The sequence below is a fragment of the Pinus tabuliformis genome, chromosome 3_1 (assembly GCF_031772625.1).
Source record: "Pinus tabuliformis cultivar Carrire ecotype Pingquan chromosome 3_1, CPIR1, whole genome shotgun sequence".
NCBI classification, from domain to species: Eukaryota; Viridiplantae; Streptophyta; class Pinopsida; order Pinales; family Pinaceae; genus Pinus; species Pinus tabuliformis.
In genome coordinates, this window is record NC_142301.1 from 522,745,994 (window position 1) to 522,766,374 (window position 20,381).

The 20,381-nt window shown below is 40.3% G+C and overlaps 1 pseudogene; it reads left to right on the forward strand.

Moving 5' to 3' along the window:
* Positions 1–17,058: 17,058 nt before the first annotated feature.
* Positions 17,059–19,949, forward strand: LOC149188120 (25S ribosomal RNA; annotated as a pseudogene).
* Positions 19,950–20,381: the final 432 nt, after the last annotated feature.

Here is a 20,381-nt window from a genome sequence, read left to right on the forward strand (position 1 = left end):
ATTTCAATTTTATGAATATATACATACATACATACATATATATATATATATATATATATATATATATATATATATATATATATATATATATATATATGTTTAATCCCATTCATAAGTAGATACCATTTTTTAATGGTCCAATTATTCATTCAATTACATATATGGAAAACCCCTCCTCCTTGGGCATGAAGTAAAAGGCCCTTCAGAAGAGCTATAAAGCCCTCTGGGAGGAGGTGGGAGGGAGTTCGAACCTAAAACATCTAGAACAGATCGAAGATATGAAAGAATTAAGGATACCTACAAAAGGACTGATCCAATCCTTAATGATACACCCGAAAATATGTTAACACCTAATCATTAGGATTGGGTGAATAAGTGTAACTGATGTAAATAAATAATAAGAAATATGAATAGTCACTGGGAGATGAAGTGAAAAGTATCTCCCTCATGTATATAATAAAAACCAACCTGAATGAATATGAATAAGTTATTTTTGAGGAGTTACTACCTGGTCTGACATGGTATCAGAGCCAGTGCCATTTTTGGCTTCTAACTGCCATTGTAACTCCCTTCTGCCATATTTCAATAATCAGGCTCTGCCCTCTGTGTGATAATCTGGGTAATGCTTGAGTGAGGAGGCCATGAACACTATTCCATAAATGTTGCTACTCTCTCCATGCTAGTATAACAATGCTCCATTGCTAGACCTGCTCTCTCCACGCTAGCTGGCCTCCCTCCATATGTTGCTGCTCTCTGTTCCATAAACGCTGGTCTTCTCTCTCCAGGTTCAATCCTTGTATGAAATTCTTGGAAAACGATGGTGTAAACACTGTTTCATATATACGCTGTTTCATATATACGCTGCTCCTGGTGTAAACATTGTTTCATATATACGTTGTTTCATATAAACATTGTTTCATATATACGGTGCTCATGGTGTAAACATTGTTTCATATATACTCTATTTCATATATACGCAGCTCCCTCCATACATAACATTGCTTTCACATAAGTCCGCTTGCCAGACTTTCGCTATGATATATAACATCGCTTTCACATAAGTCTATCAGGTGACCACTTTCAAGCATCATGCATCATTGAAGAGTGAGAGACAAAAAAAGAAAGAGATGCATTTTCCAATGAGAAAGTATAGTATGCAGTCAAGGTGTGAAGCATAGGATTTGAGCATAGGGATTTATATTTCCATCCAATTTTTTGGAAAATTTTGATTTGCATCAGAATTCTAATTTGCTTTTGAGCAATTGATATTGTTTATGTTTTATTCTCTTGAATTGAAACCATATTGTAATGGAAAAGTGATATTCTATATGGATAGAATATAGTTTTGTTCTTGGCATATTAAATCAATTTCTTACCTAATCAAGAAGGAAGAATAAGGTTGTATTATTTTGAAGCACATTTTGCCAGCAGAAGTATTTTTTACAGTACACATATTTTTTCGAGCAAAAGTATTTTTTTTACTGTATGCATTCAATCATATCTATTGTGGGAATAGTTCTTACTGGCAAGGAGAACTATCGTGAGTGATCCCGGATGCTAAAACACACCCTCATTTTTAATGATTTGTGGAAAGAAGTGTGTATTGGAGACGGAGACAAAGAGCCATAATAGCCTACCTTAGGCAAAGAGTTTTCCATTTGGGAAAATAAGAACAACAAATCCTATGCATTAATTGCAGCATCTGTAAGTGAAGAGGTGAGTCACCATATTTCACCATTTTCAACTGCTTTCGAAGCCTTACAAAAGCTGAAAGAACTCTATGACTCACATTCTGCACCTGAAGTTGTTCAACTCATGATTAAACTCTTCACTCTTGAATTGCAAAATAATGATCCTCTTGCTCTTGCATCCGAAGTAAAATCTATAATGCATGATATCAAAGCCACTAAGGTCGAATTGGATATTCCTCTTATCACTTTTCTCAAGGAACTTTATCCTACTTACTCCAATTATCTTGAGTCATTGCAAGCAAATGGAAATCTCAAAGATATTACCTTTGACTCTCTTGTGAAAAAAATTGTTGAAAGAGAGAAAGCTTTTGGAAAGAAGACAACCCCTAAATCTTTTGAAGCTCATAAAGAAAAGAATCTTGCTCAAGATTCTTCCAGAGGAAGAGGTGGTCGAAGAGGAAGAGGAAGATATTTTAGAGGCAGCGAAGGCAGACACTCTGATCCAGGTGGATGTTGGTGGCCACCCACCAACCCATTTGGACCCCCACAACTGTCTCTTTCATTCTTTTCAGTTTCCTAAATGGTAGCACAGTTTACTATTTTTAGCATTTTTTTGGGTCCTGAACTTCCGGAGCCGTTTTGAGGCCCTAAACGACGTTTTTTTGGGAATCTGGGGAAACATGGGTCCATGGACCGATGTTGCCTACCAAAGTGGTAGTACTCGGATAGATATTTCTAACGAGCTATTGTGTGCGTCAAATGGAGATCGTATGCCAAAGTTACGACCCCGGGAAATTGATGTACCAATTTACCCAAACGGGGCCCACAATTTGGCGTTTCATCTTCTAGGGTTAGGTTTCGGGATGTGAATGGTTTTCCATTGTTTCTCAACAATAAATAGGCCTTCGAGCCTCATTGTTACAGAGTTGGGAACAGTTCAGAGGCATGTAGCCGCCACATCTCTTCTCAGAGATAAGCTACCATGGCCCTAGCTGGTTTCTTTCCATCACACTCTCAATGAGAAAAGTCAGATTTACACTACATACACTGAAGAAGAAATGGATCACATGATGCCTCTACATGCAAGTTACCTTGGGAAAAAATTGAGTAGCGAAGAAATCAACCCAAAGGTAAAACTAATGACACAGAAAAAGGTAAAGCACCTGAATCTACTCATTATGTTCTGGTACAATGTAATATCGGAGTAAATGAAGACTTATTTAATGCTTCACTTGCTTCTTGGAAAAATGATTGGTTGCTTGATTCAGGAGAAACTTGCCACATGACTCATAGAAAATAATTTTTTGAAGAATTTACTGACAATGTTGATGGAGTAGTATACATTGCAGACCAATCAAAAATCAAGCCATCAGGGCTTGGCACAATCAGGCTTAAATTGTTTGGTCTTCTAGACTTCCTTCTACAGCATGTTCTATATCTCCCACAGCTGAAGAGAAACTTGTTGTCCTTGGTCCACATCCGCTAGCAAGGTCACTCCATTCATATTTTTGATGGCAAGCTTGAGGTGAGAAAAACATCTGACCAATAACTTGTCATGAGGGGAATAGAAGAAGAAAGGCTTCTCAAGCTGCAAGGTACCTCTGCTCGTGCACAACATTTCTCATTCAATTCTCATTATGAAGAAGGTACACTTCCATCAAGTTTATTATGGCATGCTATATTTTGACATTTGAACTATGACAGCCTCCGCTTGTTGAAGAAAAATGGTGTTGTTGGTTTGCCTACAATTCCTAGGAAACTTAAGCAATGTGATGCTTGCATTCTAGGAAAGCATAGAAAACAGTCATTTCATGATTCACATTCAAGAGAACATAGAAAATTTGAACTTATTCATTCAAATCTATGTGGTCCAATGCCTATTCCTTCTGCAAATGGAAATAAATATATGATGACATTTATTCATGACTACACTAGAATGTTTTGGGTTTGTTTATTAAAGAACAAATCTGATGCTTTTCAAACATTCAAGAACTTTCATAAATGGATTGAAAATGATGCACAATCTCATATTAGCTCTATTCGCACTAATAATGGAAAAGAATACACTTCAAATGAATTTGAAAACTATCTTTGCCAACATGGGATCAAACATTAAACAACTGTGCCTTATAATCCCCAATAGAATGGTGTAGCTAAAAGAATGAATAGGACAATCTTAAATATGGTGCTTTCCATGATGTTTTTCAAAAATGTAAAGTTGATGTTTTGGGCTGATCCAGTTCTGTGTGCTGTATATATAAAGAATAGATGTCCATCTAATTCTATTAGAAACAAGACTCCATATGAAATGTGGTATGGGCACGTTCCTTGTGTAAAGCATCTCAGGGTCTTTGGTTCCACCTGTTTTGCCTTGATACCAAACGTACATAGAAACAAACTTGGTGCAAGAACTCGTAAGTGTATCTTCCTGGGGTATTCAAACACCTCCAAAGCATACCATCTCTATGATGAAGTCAATAAAAAGTTTGTTGTATCTAGAGATGTAATCTTTCTTGAATCATCCAAAACTAACAATGTTGTTGAGTGGCAACTTGATCGCTTGGATAGATTCGCAAATGAAAAATCATTTCAAGAATTTGATAATCATATTCCACATCTTGAAGGGGGGATTCCTATACTAGATCAACATGTGGAATCTTCTTCTGAATAACTCTCTCCCCCACATGAAACTCCAACAAGGGATGATGCTTTAAGTGATGTAATTGATAGAATTGGGAGACTCAATCTTGATTCGGTCCCAACTCAATCAACGGAGCAGCCTGGGCCATCTGAGAAAGGTCCCCCAAAGTGGCTGATAAAGACACTTGAAAGTGTTCATCCTAATGAGGTTGGAAAGACGGAGCTAGAAATTCAAACCGACAAAATGGAGGTGATGTAGATGATTCTGATTCACATATTGATATAGATGTTTCTTATTATTGTGAATTGAATTTGTCTACATATTTTGAACCAACTTCCTCGAAATAAGTTGCTTCTCATGATGAATGGAAAGAAGCGAAGCAAAATGAGTATAATGCCTTGATAAAGAATGGCACTTGGAAGCTAGTTGATCCTCCATTAGGAACCAAACCAATTGGTTGCAAGTGGGTCTACAAGAACAAGTATAAAGCTAATGGCTCACTTGACAAGCACAAAGCCAGGTTTGTGGCAAAAGGTTTTGCACAGAAGGAAGGGGTCGATTATGACGAGACTTTTTCCCCCACAGCAAAATGGGCTACCATCCAGACACTCTTTGCCCTAAGAACTCAGAACGGTTGGAAAGTCCATCAAATGGATGTAAAAACTACTTTCTTGAATGGAGATCTAAAAGAGAATGTTTTTATGTCCTCGCCTAAAGGATTTACTATGAAAGGACATGAACATAAAGTATGCAAACTTGTGAAATCCTTGTATGGCCTCAAACAAGCACCACGAGCCTGGTATGAAAAACTAACTAAGCATCTTCTAAAACTAAATTTCAAACATTATGATCTTTATGATGCAACTTTATTTTTCAAGAAAGTTGGCAAAACAGTTGTACATCTTTTGGTATATGTAGATGATATTTTGATGGCAGGGAATAATGAAAGCTACATTGCATCCATAAAGAAGGAATTGAAGAAAGGTTTTGAAATGGCTGATTTGGTCTATGTTCATTACTATCTTGGTATTGAAGTAACTCAACATCTGAAGTCTGTATTCCTTTCCCAAAAGCAGTACATTGGAGATCTGTTGAACAAGTTTGGCATGACAGAATGCAATCCTCTTACTACTCCAATGGAACAAAACTTAAAGCTCACATCCATTGAAGGAAAAGAATTTGAGGATGCAAAAAAGTATAGACAGCTTGTAGGACGTCTCAATTACCTAACTACTACTAGACCAAACAATTCGTTTGTTGTTGGAATCCTCTCCAAGTTTATGGAAAAGCCTTGTGAGGGACATTGGTCTACTGCGGAAAGAGTTCTAAGGTACTTGAATGGAACTCAAGACTTTGGAGTCAAGTATACACAGGTGGATAACTTCAGTTTGATTGGATACTCTGATTCAGACTTCGATGGAGACAAATAAACTGGGGTATCTACTTCAAGTTATGCTATGAGTCTTGGATCAAGAGCTGTCTCGTAGAGATCATGCAAACAATCAGCTCTAGCATATTCCACAACAGAAGCAGAATATGTGGCAACAGTTGAGGCAAAAAAAGAAATTGTGTGGCTCAAGAAAATTCTTGAAGATTTTTAGGTAAAACAAGAACAATCAACTCCACTCATGATTGACAATACCTCGGCAATAAAGTTGGCCAAGAACCCAAAGTTCCATGATCAAACAAAGCAGATCAATACTAAATATCATCTGATTCGACATCATGTTGAGGCCAAAACAATCCATCTCCACCATTGTTCCACTAATGAGAAAATTTCAGACATCTTCACCAAAGTGCTTGGAAGAGAAAAGATTGAACGATTCGGAACGATGCTTGGACTCACTAACATCCCTTCAGATTAAGGGGGGGAATGTTGGCAGCTAATCATCAGGATTGGATGAATAAGTGTAACTGATGTAAATAAATAATAATAAATATGAATGTTCACTGGGAGATGAAGCGAGCAGTCTCTCCCTCATGTATATAATAAAGAACAACCTGAATGAATATGAATAAGTTGTTTTTGAGGAGTTTTCTACTTGACCAACCATTAGGAGAGGCAAGTGCAATAGGTACACTAATCAACAGTAAAAATGAAATAGCAATTAATGCAAACACAACCAATTGGAAAGCAATAGTCATGGTTGTCATCTTACAAGCTCCCAACTCATTGAATAGACTATACCATCTGATCCCCCATTTTCAATTCTGATCAAATGCACTATGGAAAGGATTTGACCATAAATTGATCGAGTTTTCAAACTTTTTCAATTTGATATTTGGGTGTCAAAGGAGAGGGAAATTCGTTTCTTTTTTTTTCCATTCCAGATGATGAAAAATCATCATATGTCACAGGTATAGTTGGTATCGACCCGACTTTATGGTTATAGTTAGGGATTATCTAAAGTAGTATAATAGAAGTTGTCCCTACGAGAGATGGCCAAGTGGTTAATGGCTCTGGTCTTGAAAACTAGTATAGTAAAAAAAACTATCGAGGGTTTGAATCTCTCTCTCTCCTTTTTTTTTCAACAATCACATTTATTGGTCTGGTCCAATAAAAAAAAATAGAATAGCTCAGCTATATATAGTCGAGCTACAATGATCCAGTTGGAAAAAGAGTATTTGAAAAGACTCCTATCTCGCCGATATGGGAGATAGATGTAATGAAATTGAATCGATTTTTATTCAATATGGTTTGATCTATTGTTTCAGTTTAGAGGAGTCATGGAAAGGATAGGTTTGAAATCACGATCAATCCCTTTCTCAAATCTTTCTGTAGCTGCACAAGCCCTTCCCGCATGCCACAAATGACCTACAAAGAAGAAAAATCCTAGAACAAAATGGGAGGTGGATAACCAACTTCGGGGAGAGACATAATTCACCGCATTGATTTCGTTAGCTACACCACCCACATAATTTAAAGAAACTAAAGGAGCATGAGTCATATATTCTACTGAACGTCGTTACTGACAATGCTTTATGTCTTTTCTCAACTGGCTCAAATCCAAACCATTAGGGCCCCTCAGGGGTTCCAACCAAGGAGCACAAAGATCCCAAAAATGCATAATTTCCCCTCCAAAGATAATTTCTCCAGTCGAAGAACGCATAAGGTATTTACCTAAACCTATAGGTCCTTGGGCAGACCCCACACTAGCTCAAAGACATTGATATCTAACTAAAAACGTAAATTCTTGAGCTTGAGAGGCTTCTGGGCCAGTGGGCCCATAAAATTCACTAGCATAAACGATATTGTTGAACCAAACAAAACAACAAGAAATAAAACCAAAGCGAGAAAGAGCTGCTAAACTATAGGACAAATAAGCTTCTCCAGACCACATGAATGCATATCAAGCCCATGAAAAAGGTTTGGTTAAGATATGTGAGATACCACTGAGGATATAAATGGAACGTAACCATACATGTCCTCCAATTACATGATGATGATGATGATGATGGTGGTGGTTAACGTCCACTGAGACCATATTGGTCTATTGGACCTATAATTTTCTTAGGTCTTAATTGTTTGGTTTCTCGTCATTCTTGGCAAGATTGGTGTTGTAGCTTTCTTTCTTTTCTCTGTGGTCTTCCAACTTCATTTATCTTGCATCTCCTTCATCTCTTCTGGTTCATGGGACATTGGTGTCTTAGCTTCGCGATCTGTTGTGTACGTCCTTTTGAAGATAGTCAAAGAAGAAGCTTGGTTTGGGAGATCTTCTTTGCTGTTAAATGAAGATTTATTTTGTGCAGTATGTGAATCCTCATAACTGTTGATGCTTGAGGGTTTGTCTAGTTCACCTTTTTGCTGTTGTGTAGGGCTTTCCCCGTGCTTATCTTGAGAGTTGTTTCTTTCTTGCCCAATTTTCTGCGATTCAGAGTTTTATGGAGAGTGTTATTCCTTGATGATAGTGTAATTTTCTTTTTGTGCTCCTTCCCACCATGTAGATTTGTGGTGATTCTTTCTAGCATAATTTTTCTAGGAGGCTTTTGGGCAATTTTTGGCTAGATGGCTTGTCTCAAAGCACGATCGACATCTGAAGAGGACACTTTCATAATCAAGTTTCTGGTTCCACACATAGTCTTTACTTGTTAGGTTTATTTCAGCTGGGAATCTGGCGTTGAAGTCCATTTCCACACAGATGCATGCATAGGTGGTTCTGGCATATTCCTCTGTTTCTGGGCACCTGCAGTAAAATTTCCCAATTGCATTTCCAATGGCTTTTAGCGAGGAGAAATTCCAGAGATGCAAGGGTAGGTTTGGCAATCTCACCCAAACTGGTGCTGAGGTTATGACTATTGTTGAGGGATCGAATGATGGGTTCCATGGCTTCATGAATAGGCCTGAATTTTCCCAAAACCAAGGGCTGGAATCTAGAATACATTGTCTGCTTTTAGGGTTTTCAAAATCCACTATAAAGAAACCCCTAGCACACGGGTAGATATTAATTTCGTCATAAAGGACATGATTCCATACCTTCGAGATCCAACTGTGGAGATCTATCATCCACGGCCAAAAACCATTGAACCGGAAAATTAGGGCACTTTCAGAAAACTTCAAAGCCTTATCGAGTGAGGCCTGGACCACCTGGACAGTGGGAGTTGGGGATTCACTGACGATAGGGGTAGGAGATTGCCCACCAAAGGCAGACAGAGATGATCCAATAGCTATCCTCGCGAAGCTGGGAGCCATTTGGAATTAGAGTCAAGAGTCAAAGTGTTTCTTACAATGTTGTCCCTCGATTTGTTAATGAAGTCTAGATTTGCAGCAGAACGAAAGAACCGGGAAGATCTGCGGCAGAACGGAAGAACTGATAATGTGTATATCTTCGACAGAATGGAAGAACTACTACATCTTCAAGTAATGATATATTTCTACCTATTCAATCACTACAGAACCCCAGATCGCGGAGAGAATGTAAGGTTTGATAAGAATATAGAAAACCCAGAACCCAGAACCCAGAAGATCTATAGCAGAACGGAAGAACCCTCTATGAAATAGAAATAGCAATATTCATAAATTCAAACCTATGGCAGAACGAAAGAACCTAGATCTGCGGTAGAATGGAATAATGGAAGATATTCCCAACATACAAACCCAACTTACCTTCTATTCTAGATTGTCCACGCTAACGATCCATCCTTCTCCTTTGAAAGGAGATTTTAGTAAACAACCAAATATAGCACTTGGGTTAAGAGTCAGGTTCCTAATTTTTCTTACATCTCCACCACCAGGAGCCCAAGTATCATATACATCTCCAAAATACAAATCTTTTAGCACTGGAAGAAAAGCACCAACACCTAGCAAGATTTGGTGAATACCTGAAATTGTGGTCATTTTGTTTCTATCTTTCCGTACATAGCCAAAGAATGGAAAATATTCTTCTAAAGTTTCGGGTCCTATGAGTGCATGATAAATACCACCAAAAACTAAAACCGCAAAAGAAATTAAGTGAAGTACCCTAAATACAAAATATGGAAAGGTGTCCATGATTTCCCCACCAGGACTGACTCCCCATCCTAGGGTAGCTAGATGGGGAAACAAAATGAATCCTTGTTCATACATAGGTTTTTCTGGTACAAAATGAACCACTTCGAATAGGTCCATTTCTCTGGCCCAGAATACAATTAAGCCTGCATGATCTACGTGAGCCCCAAGCAATTTACCAGACAAATTGATTATTCAGGCATTACCAACCCACCAAGTAAAACTAGTTGTTTCTTGATCACGACCAGCTAAAGCTATAGTTCCATTAAAGAACGTTTCCATGGGGTAGGACCTCCTCAGAGAATATAAGGTTTTCATGAGGCTGATCTTGAGACACCATCCAAGCATGAATACCTTCGTTCAAGAGAATATTTTTTGTGTAGAAAGTCTCAGATTCACGATCTTCTGTTGCATGGATCTCCTGGGAAAAAAAACCTAGGCACGTAAGTTTACTGCTAGACAAACTACTCCAATGCCACTCATCCATGAACTGGTCACTAGCACAAATAACATGAAGAAATGTAACCAATGTTTATTGGAAAAAGAAACTCCAAAACTCTGGGACCAGAAGCAGTTAGCAATGACCATGGAATAAGTATCTTCGGCTTGAGTTGGGTTAAAAGAACGAAACGTATTTGCACCATCACCATATTCAAATAAAGTATTTTCCATGGTAGCATCATGAATAGCACATATAAGAGTAGCACCCAATACTCTAGCAACTCCCATCATATGAAATGGATTCAAGGTCCAGTTATGAAAGCCTTGAAAGAAGAGGATAAAACAGAAAATAGCTACGACACCAAAACTAGGTGCGGAAAAAAAACTGGACTAGCCCAATGGATAAATCAAAAATACAGAAACAAAGACAACAATTGGAGTGGAGAATGCAATTGCATTATAATGTCATAATTGTACAGATCGAGCAAGTTCAAATTGACATAACATGAAACCTATTAGACCGAAATCACCATGAAGAGGAATGAAGTTCGATAGACCGCCTAATTGACACCAGCAAGTAAAATCTCCTTGTGCTTCGGAACCCCATAATAACGGCAAAGAATGTGCTAAACTACTAGCAGGAGTAGAAACTTCAGCAGTTAGGAAATTACAACCTTCTAAATAGGAACTACCCAATCCGTGAGTATACCATGAAGTCACAAAGGTTGTACCCATGAACCATCCACCTAAGGCAAAATAGGCACAAGGAAAGAGCAATAGACCAAACCAACCCACAAAAATGAAATAGTCTCTTCATAGCGAGTCATCCATAGTATCAAATAAGGATTTTTATTCTTTATAAGACTTTCCAAGGGCTATAGTCATAGTGATCCTCCTTCTTCACTATTTCGATCATTTCAGAGCACCCTATATGATCAAAAGGTATACGATGAATTGGGGACAAGTTTTCCTCCATCATCCTTTCAAGAAAGAAATAGGGTTCTGAAGATTCGTTTTTGGAACAAATATTTGAAACTAGACCGAACAAATTCAATATAGTTAAATGCATGATCGCTCGATCCCAATTTTTCATAGTTCCTATTTGATCCTTGAATCACCTATTGAATAACATCGATGGAACAATTTCAAGGGAGGGAAGTGCGCTTTCTGCTTTGCATTGACCAGATTCTATTCACAATATCTATTCCACTCAATATTTTTTATTCATTCTTGTCTTGAAACTTCTGCAATGCAAAAAAATGAAAAGGAGTATTTCTATTCTCTCTCATCCATCTCTATGTATACTACATCATGGTCAAATAAGAATGAGTCTACGGGCAAGAACGAGTCCATTTTTTCATAACTCATATAGCTAAATGAAATGACTCCAAAGTTCTTCTCCTTCTATAGCAAGAAGTTATATATTGAACCATTATGATCCAAAAGTGAAAACCTTTTTTTTCCCTTTTGTTTTATCTTTTCACATCTTAATTTCGATCCGTTTCTCACCAGTGTGATCACCATATGGTACATTCATATGAAAATATTTAGTACATCGTGACAGAATCATGTATTTTATTTGTGTATAAATTTATTCTAAATAGAGAAAATACTTTGTCCGTAATTCAACTCGGAATGGACTTACTTCAGCATCTATATCTCTTTCTATCCAGGGAAGGGAGAAGAGATCATAAAAATCGATCTGACGAAACATTCAATGAACAACCAAATAGGGATTTCGATCAAGTAAATAAGATCGATTAATTTCATATAGGAAAGGTCCACTTTCCAAATGTCCATCAAATTTCAATGCTAGAGTAGATGATATATTCATAACCCAATGGGTTAGGTTCACTTACTTCTCCTCCTTTTTTTCCACTTCTTTTGAATACTGGTAATTTGAAATTACCAGGTATCCATAATACCTCTGATATGTTCAAAATTTACAAAGATCGAGTAAACTATATACTGGTCCTATAGTAGCAAGGTCAAGAAGACTATTATTGAGAAAAATATAGTGGTCCTCCCCCCATATTAGTTGTGACACTCCATCATAAAAAATGTTTTTCCTGAAACCTATCATAACAGATAGTTTTCGTCCCTGAAAAAGGGTTTTCATATTGAAAAAATGTGGATCATACGATGAGAAATGGACACTCAAACCTTCTTTCTTCGTGGGAAACATGAGCCCTTTATCGGACTTGAACTGATGACTTACGCCTTACCATGGTGTTACTCTACGATTGAGTTAAAAGGGCCCCGTCATTATAGATGAATGAGTTAATCTACTAAGGTAGATGGAAAACAAATTGGATATGGATGATCCATCTATCTTTATAGATATCAAGTTGAGAACATATATTAGTAGCTTGTAGGATAAGGATCACTATATGGAAACCCCAGCCTGAGCTAATACGAAGCGAATGGAGACAAGTTATGCTTGAGATCATTTGATAAAATATGTTCGTGAGTCCTTCCATCTCTTTTATGGCTCTCTCGTCATGTTAGGCCCATGAGATTGACAAAGAGAGTAGGGATGGATATGCTGGGAAACTCCAGGCTGAGCTTATATAAAGGAAATGGAGACAAGTTGTGCCTAGAGATGATGCTGAATCAGCCTTGTCCACAAGGGAGCTATAAGTAATGCAACTATGAATATCATGGAGAGTTTGATCCTGACTTAGGATGAACGTTGGTGACATTCTTAACACATGTAAGTCGGATGGGAGGTAGTGTTTCCAGTGGCAGATGGGTGAGTAATTCATAAGAACCTGCCCTTGGGAGGGGAACAATAGCTGGAAGCGACTGCCAATACCCCATAGGATGAGGAGAAAAAGGAGGAATCCGCCCAAGGAGGGGCTCGCGTCTGATTAGTTAGTTGGTGAGGAAATGGCTTACCAAGGCAATGTTCAGTAGCTGGTCCGAGAGGATGATAGCCACACTGGGACTGAGACACGGCATAGACTCCTATGAGAGGTAGCAGTGGGGAATTTTCCACAATGGGCAAAAGCCTGATGGAGAAATGTCGCGTGAAGGCAGAAGGCCCCCGGGTCATGAACTTCTTTTATCGGAGAAGAAAAAATGATGGTATCTGAGGAATAAGCACCAACTAACTATGTGCCAGCAATTGTGGTAGGATAGAGGATGCAAGCGTTATCCAGAATGACTAGGTGTAAAGCATCTGTAGGTGGCTTTTCAAGTCCGCCATTAAATCCCAGGGCTCAACCCTAGATAGGTGGTCGAAACTACCAAGTTGGAGTACAGTAGGGGCAGAGGGAATATCTGGTGGAATGGTGAAATGCATTAAGATCGGAAAGAACACCAACGGTGAAAGCACTATGTTTGGCCAGACACTGACACTGAGAGACGAAATCTAGGGGAGCAAATGGGATTAGATACCCTAGTAGCCCTAGCCGTAAACAATGGATACTCAGTGTTGTGCGTATTGACCCATGTAGTGTTGTAGCTAACATGTTAGGTATCCCACATGGGGAGTACTTTTTCAAGAATGAAAATCAAAGGAATTGACGGGGGCCTGCACAAGCAGTGGAGCATATGGTTCAATTTGATGCAAAGCGAAGAACCTTAACAAGGCTTGACATGCCGTGAATCCTCCCGAAAGAGAGGAGTTCCTTTGCGAATGCAGACACAGGTGGTGCATGGCTATCGTCAACTCGTGTCGTAAGTTGATGGGTTAAGTCTCGAAATGAGCACAACCCTCGTGTTTAGTTTCCAGCATTAAATTTGGAACCCTAAACAGACTGTCTGTGTAAGCTAGAGGAAGGTGAGGATGACGTCAAGTCATCATGCCCCTTACGCCCTCGGTGACGCATGTGCTACAATGACTAGGACAAGGGGTTACAACCCCGTGAGAGCAAGCTAACCTCAAAAACCCGGCCTCAATTCGGATTACAGGCTGCAACTCGCCTGCATGAAGCTGAAATCGCTAGTAATCACCAGTCAACGATACGACGGTGAATCTATTCCTAGGCCATGTACACACTGGCCATCACACTATGGGAGTTGGCCATGCCCCAAGTCATTACTTTAACCACAAGGAGGGGGATGCTGAAGGCTGGGCTAGTGAATGGAGTGAAGTCGTAACAAGGTAGCCATACTGGAAGCTGTGACTGGATCACCTCCTTTTCAGGGAGAGCTAATGCTTTTTGGGCTTCTTCATTTGACACTGCTTCTAGAAGGAAGCACATCTAAGCCAAGCTCGTAGATGGAAGAATTATTTCAGGTCTCTACAGTGAAGTGAAATCATGAGTTTATCATCCCAGGTTAGAACAAGTTGATAGAATCCCATCTCCCATTTGCCTCTTCATGTTGCCACCCAGACAAGGACATGGGGTGGCAAAAAAAAAGAGTTAGGGTTTCTATTTTGCTATTTTGGATATATTGAGGCCTCCATCCCTGGGAGGCCTGCACAATGGGCTATTAGCTTATTTTCTATATTGGTTCTTCCAATATATTGGTGTTGGTGTTGGTGTAGGGGCACGTCTCCATACCCAGGAGGCCTGCACGATGGGCTAATAGCTCAGCGGTAGAGCGTGCCCCTGATAATCACGTCATTGTGCCTGGGATGTGAAGGCTATCAATCACATTGATAGTTCAATGTGCTCGTTAGCACCTGACTCAAAGATGTGGATCATCCAAAGCACATTAGCATGGCTTACTCCTCCTGTTTGTTTGAACCGGGGTTGGAACTAAACTTATCCTCGGGAGGATAGATGGGGTGATTTAGGTGAGATCATATACAAATCCAACTTTCTATTCATTTGTGGATCTAGGAAATCTGGCAGGGTCGGTGATTATCCACCTCAGATCCTCTCTTCTCTAGAATCCATACATCCCTTATCAATTTATGGATGGCTATCTCTCGGGCACACGTTGAAGTTCAACCTAGATGTGGAAAATAGAGCACATGACAATGCATCTTCACAGACCAAGAACTACGAGATCACCCTTTTTATTCTGGGTAGGGTGATGAAGGGATCATATCGTTTGAGCCTTTTCATGTTTTTTCTGGAAGTCCGTAGGAAAAAACAATTGATAGGATCTCCTCATTATTCCCTAAAGGAATAACGTGAAGTCAAATTCTATCAATTCATTTTTCGTAGGGCCCAGTAGATTGGATCTAGTCATAAGAATAGAAGAATTCTTGGTGTAAATAAAAATAAATCCTCGGTCTTCGACCCCCCACTACGAACGACCCTTGGATTAGTGCAATGAATGGGATGTCTTTATCCATCTCCTCACATGGGACTAGAGTAGGTTTTAAAAAGGATCTTGGAGTGTTTCTGGGTTAGGCTAGGAGGGTCTTTCAATGCCTCCTTTTCTCATCAAAAGTGATTTCCATTTTCTCGCCGTTGGCTCGGTGAGGAAATAAAAAGAAAAGGAATGGGAACAAGCACACTTGGAGAGCACGGTACAATGGAGAGGAGGTTGTATGCTACATTCAGGAAGGATGAATTGCTCCTGAAAAATAATTTATTGGTTCTCTTCCAATTCTTTGATTGGATAGTATCGCAGGTGTGAGGATTTAATTCACGGGCGAGTTGTCTGGTTCAAGTCCAGGATAGCCCAGCTGCGCCAAGGAAAATCATAGGAAGAAAAAGCAAAAGCATCTTTTTTTTTTTTTCATGTATGCTCCACTTGGCCCGAGTACGGGGGATATAGCTTAGTTGGTATAGCTCCGCTCTTGCAATTGGGTCGTTGCGGTTACGGGTTGAATGTCTAATCATCTAGGTGGTAATGATGGTATCTTTTACTCGAACTGGTGGCTTACTTTTTCTCAATAATGGGGAATACGACTGAAACATGCCACTAAAAAACTCTACAGAGACAAAGACAAATGGATTGTCAAGAACTTAGAGAAGGTAGAGTGGGTAGTTGGTTAGATCTAATATAGATCGTACATGGGTGATAGCTGGAGTCGGTAGCTCTCCTAGGGTTACTTTTTCTGGGATCCCTAGGGACAAGGATCAAGTTGGCCCTTGCGAACAAATTGATGTACTATCTCCTTCAACCCTTCGAGAAAAATGTGGTAAAAGGAAAATCGATACCATGGACCAACCCTATCATCTCCACCCCGTAGGAACTATGAGATCACCCCAAGGGTGCCAAAGACATCCAAGGGTCATAGACCGACCATATACCCATAATGGAATCCATTAGCTGTCTGCTCCAGTTGGATAGGAAGGGTCCGAGAAGGGAAATCATTCTTAGGACCAACAAGTAGGGTGGAAAAGGGGAAGAGCTCTCCATTCCTAATTCTCTTATCGCTGGATAACCCACAACTATAAGAATCCCTAAAATGGGATTTCAACTCAGCACCTATTTGGAAGAGTTGCTCTTTGGAGAGCACAATATGATGAAAGTTGTGAGATGTGTTCGAGGGGGAGTTATTGTCTATCATTGGACTATATGGTAGAATCCAATCAGGGAGGCCTGAGAGATGGTGTTTTACCCTGTAGCAAATGTTAGCAGTTCAAGTCCGCTTATCTCCAGCCTATGATCCTAAATGGTAAATGGTATATCATACCACGATATTATTCAGATTCGGTAGTTTGATTTATGATTTATCGTTCATGGATGTCGATAATATTTTTCCATTTAGTAGCACCTTAGGATGGTATAGCCTTGAATGATGAGGTTCAAACGAGGAAGGGCTTACGGTGAAAACCTAGGCACCCAGAGACAAGGAAGGGCATGGTAAGCGATGAAATGCTTCCGAGAGTTGAAAATTATCATAGATCCAAAGATTCCCAAATAGGTTAACCTTTTTCACTGCTGCTGAATCTATGGGTAGGCAAGAGACCACCTGGTGAACTTAAACATCTTAGTAGCCACAGGAATAGAAAGCAAAAGCAATTCCCGTAGTAGCGGTGAGCGGAATGGGAGCATCCTAAACTATGAAAATGGGGTTGTGGGAGAGCACAATATAAGCTTTATGCTGCTAGGTGAAGCGGTTGAGTCCTGCACCCTAGATTATGAGAGTCCAGTAGCCGAAAGCATAATTGGATTATGATCTAACCAAAGTAGCATGGGGCACATGGAATCCCATGTGAATTAGCAAGGACCACCTTGCAAGACTAAATACTCCTAGGTGACCAATAGCGAAGTAGTACTATGACGGAAAGGTGGAAAGAACCCCCATCGGGGAGTGAAATAGAACATGAAACCGTGAACTCCCAACCGTGGGAAGAAAACTAGATCTCTGACTACATGCCTATTGAAGAATGAGCCAGTGAATTATAGGTAGTGGCTTGGTTAAGGGAACCCATCGGAACCGTAGCGAGAGTGAGTCTTCATGGGGAAATTGTCACTGCTTATGGACCCAAACTTGGGTGATCTATCCATGACCAAGATGAAGCTTGGGTGAAACTAAGTGGAGGTTTGAATCGACTAATGCTGAAAAATCAGTGGATGAGTTGTGGCTAGGAGTGAAATGTCACTTGAACCCAGAGCTAGCTGGTTCTCCCTGAAATGCATTGAGGCGCAGTAGTTGACTGGACCATCTAGGTGTAAAGCACTATTTCAGTATGGGCCGCGAGAGTGGTACCAAATCGAGGCAAACTCTTAATACTAGATTACCCCAATAAAAGGGGGTAAGGTTCAACCAGTGAGATGATGGGGCATAAGCTTCATCGTCGATAGGGGAAAAACCCAGATCACTAGCTAAGGCCCCTAAATGATCGCTCAGTGATGAGGGAAGTATGACTGCAAAGACAACTAGGAGGTTTGCCTAGAAGCAGCCAACCTTGAAAGAGTGCATAATAGGTCACTGATCAAGTGATCATGCATCGAAGATGAATGAGACTAAGTGATCTACCGAAGCTATGGGATGTAAAATTACATCAGTAGGGGAGCATTCTACCTCATAGTGAAGCACCGGTACGAGCAGGTGTGGACAAAGCAGAAGTGAGAATGTTGGCTTGAGTAACGCAAACATTGGTGAGAATCCAATGCCCTGAAAACCTAAGGGTTGCTCGGCAAGGTTTTTCCGCGGTGGGTGAGTCAGGGCCTATGATAAAGTCGAAAGGCATAGTCAATTGACAATAGGTGAATATTCCTGTACTACCCCTTGTTGGTCCCGAGGGATGGAGGAGGCTAGGTTAGTTGAAAGATGGTTATCGGTTCAAGGACGCAAGATGACCCTTTTCAGGGCAAGAAGGGGTAGAGAAAATGACTCAAGCCAATGTCCGAGCACTAAGTGCTACAGCACTGAATTAACCCATGCCATACTCCAAGGAAAAGCTCGAACGACCTTCAACAGATGGCTACCTGTACCCGAGATTGACACAGGTAGGTAGGTAGAGAATACCTAGCGGCACGAGACAACTCTCTCTAAGAAACTCGGAAAAATAGCCCCGTAACTTCAGGAGAAGCGGTGCCTCCTTAGGAGGTCGCAATGACCAGGCCCAGCTAATTATTTACCAAAAACACAGGTCTCTGCAAAGTCATAAGACCATGTATGGGGGTTGAAACTTGCCTAGTGCTGGAAGGTTAAGGAAGTTAGTGACCTGATGACGGGGAAGCCAGCAACCGAAGCACCAGTGAACGAAGGCTGTAACTATAACAGTCCTAAGGTAGCAAAATTCCTTATCAGGTAAGTTCTAACCCACATGAAAGGCATAACGATCTAGGCACTGTCTCGGAGAGAGACTCAGTGGAATAGACATGTCTAGGAAGATGCAGACTACCTACACCTGGACAGAAAGAAACTATGAAGCTTTACTATTACTCGGGATTGTCTTTGGGTTCTTCTTGCACAGCTTAGGTGGAGGACAAAGAAGGCCCCCTTCATGGGGGACCTGAGCCACTAGTGAGATACCGCTCTAGAAGAACTAGAATTCTAACCTTGCGTCAGGACCTACGGGCCAAGGGACAGTCTTAGGTAGATAGTTTCTATGGGGCGTAGGCCTCCCAAAAGGTAACAAAGGCATGCAAAGGTTTCCTTGGGCTGGATAGAAATTGACCCTCGAGTGCAAAGGTAGAAGGGATCTTGACTGCAAGACCCACCCGTCGAGCAGGGACGAAAGTAGGCCTTAGTGATCTGGCGGTGCCGAGTGGAAGGGTCGTCGCTCAATGAATAAAAGTTACTCTAGGGATAACAGGCTAATCTTCCCCAAGAATTCACATCAATAGGAAGGTTTGGCACCTTGATGTTGGCTCTTCACCCCCTGGGGCAATAGTGCATTCCAAGGGTTGCATTGTTCACCCATTAAAGCAGTACGTGAGTTGGGTTCAGAATGTTGTGAGATTGTTCGGTCCATATTCGGTGTGGGAATTAGAGCATTGAGAGGACCTTTCCCTAGTACAAGAGGATTGGGAAGGATGAACCTCTGGTGTACTAGTTATCATGCCCACTGTAGATATTGGGTAGCCAAGTGCGGAGCAAATAACTACTGAAAGCATATAAGTAGAAAGCCCACCCCAAGATGAGTGCTCTCTTATTCTTACTTCCCTGAGAGGCCCTAGTCGCGAACACGGCTAAGACAATGATGGGTTCTCTGTCCTTACAGGCGATGTAGCGAAAAAATTATTGATAATCCAAATAAGGTCACAGAAAGACGAGCCATTTATCATTACGATAGGTGTCAAATGGAAGTGCAGTGATATATGCAGCTGAGGCATCCTAACAGGCCGAGAGATTTGAACCTTGTTCCTACATGACTCGATCGATCTGATCAAGTACTAGCCATCTATTCTTTTCTTTGTTCAATTATTTGACAACATGAAACTATGAAACGAAAAGCTTTTCCCTCCTTCTCCGTTGGATAAAAGGGCAGAGGAGGGTTCTCTACCTAGCCCTAATCCTTTTTAGAATTGGGGCATCACAATCATTAGCAAATATGCCTTTCTCGCATTTATGCCCTTCCCTGTTCATGGTTTTAAATTCTAGTGTCCCATGCATAGAGGAACCACACCAACCCATCCCGAACTTGGTGGTTAAACTCTAATGCAGTGATGATACTGTAGGGGAAGCCCTACAAGAAAATAGCTCAGTGCCAGGATGATAAAACTCTTAACGCCTCTTCTTCTCATTAGGAGATCGTCTTCTTTGAAACCCATTTCAGACATATTTTATTTCCCACTCCACACTTTAATTTTATTT